We start from the raw sequence: 2,029 nt of genomic DNA on the forward strand, positions 1-2,029 counted from the left end.
TCAGCACTGACATTCAGACCTTTGTGAAGAAGAGCAGTCGATGGTAGGAAGAGCAGGAGGAAGGTCATGGGAGCCAGGTTGGAGTGTTCCAGAGAAGACGTTTCCCCATATCGAATGCCCAGAGGTCAGGTTTAAAACACAGAAGTCAACATGGCCGGCCTGGCTCAGTGGCTACCTGCTGGGTAGCCTAAGGTAGAGGCTAAATTAGCACCTCCTTAGTGCCAAGTGTACCCAGTGGTCAGAGTGGGACCATCCAGATTACAACTCCTCAGATCCATAAGGGACGCACTCAGGGGGCAGACTCAGTGAGCACCAAAGCCTCACTAAAGCAAGTCTTGCTCCAGAAGGGTGCCTCCAGCACAGAAGTTCTCCCATTGTAGACACAGCTGATTCTCACAGCCAATTGGCCTGGAGTTCAATTCCTCCCAGTGATACCTACAACAATCAAGCCTTAACTACAACAAGAATGTGTACAAAGTCCACAAAGAGGTGCACCAAGAGTGTCCCCCTCAGGTAATTGGGGAGGCTGAGCCACTGGGCCCTATAGGACACCTAGCACACAAAGCCACTCTATCAACCAGGGAAGCATCCAAAATGTAGAGACAAAGAAACAGGTCACAAATGACAGAAATGGAGGAACTCTACTGGATATAGAGTTCAAAACCACAGTTATAAGGTTTTTCAAGAATTTTCTAGAAACTGCTGATAAATTTAGTGAGACCCTCAAGAAATCTAGTGATTATTCAAAAAAAAAAAAAAAAAAAAAAAAAAGAAGCCAAACCAGTTTGGTTCAATGGATAGAGCGTTGGCCTGCGGACTGAAGGGTCCCAGGTTCGATTCTGGTCAAGGGCATGTACCTTGGTTGTGGGCACATCCCCAGTGGGGGCTGTGCAGGAGGCAGCTGGTCGATGTTTCTCTCTCATCGATGTTTCTACCTCTCTGTCCCTCTCCCTTCCTCTCTGTGGAAAAATCAGTAAAATATATTTTTTTAAAAAAAAGAAATCTAGTGAGACCCTTGAGGTTATGAAAAAGGACCAACTAGAAATTAAGCATACACTGAATGAAATAAAGGATATTATGCAGCGTTCCAACAGCAGACTAGAGGATCACAAGAATCAAGTCAAAGATTTGAAATACCAAGAAGCAACACACGCCCAAAGGTAAAAAAAAAAAAAAAAAAAAAAAAAAAAGAGTCCAAAAATATGAAGATAGTGTAAGGAGACTCAGGGACAACTTCAGGTGTACCAACATCCGAATTATGGGGGTGCCAGAAGAAGAGAGAGAGCAAGATATTGAAAACCTATTTGAAGAAATAATGACAGAAAACTTCCCCTACCTGGTGAAAGAAATAGACTTCCAAGTCCAGGAAGTGCAGAGAACCCCAGACAAAAGGAATCCAAAGAGGACCACACCAAGACACATCATAATTAAAATGCCAAGAGCAAAAGACAAAGAGGGAATCTTAAAAGCAGCAAGAGAAAAACAGTTAGTTACCTACAAGGGAGTACCTATACGACTGTCAGCTGATTTCTCAACAGAAACTATGCAGACATGAAGGGAGTGGCAAGAAATATTCAAAGTGATAAATAGCAAAAACCTACAACCAAGATTACTTTACCCAGCAAAGCTATCATTCAGAATTGAAGGTCAGATAAAGAGCTTCACAGGTAAGAAAAAGCTAAAGGAGTTCATCACCACCAAACCAGTATTATATGAAATGCTGAAAGATATCCTTAAGACGAGGAAGAAGAAGAAAAAGGTAAAGATAAAAATTATGAACAACAAATACACATCTATCAAGAAGTGAATCTAAAAATCAAGCGAATAAATCTGATGAACAGAATAAACTGGGGAATATAATAGAGTCAGGGGCATAGAAAGGGGGTGGACTGACAATTCTCGGTGGGGGAAGGTGTGTGGGGGGTGCGGGAAGAGACTGGACAAAAAACATACACCTGTGGATGAGGACAGTGGGGGAGCGGGGTAACGGGCAGAGGGTGGGGTGGGAACCGGGTGGAGGGGAACTATG

The sequence above is a fragment of the Myotis lucifugus genome, unplaced genomic scaffold (genome assembly GCF_000147115.1).
Source record: "Myotis lucifugus unplaced genomic scaffold, Myoluc2.0 scaffold_880, whole genome shotgun sequence".
Taxonomy (NCBI): Eukaryota; Metazoa; Chordata; class Mammalia; order Chiroptera; family Vespertilionidae; genus Myotis; species Myotis lucifugus.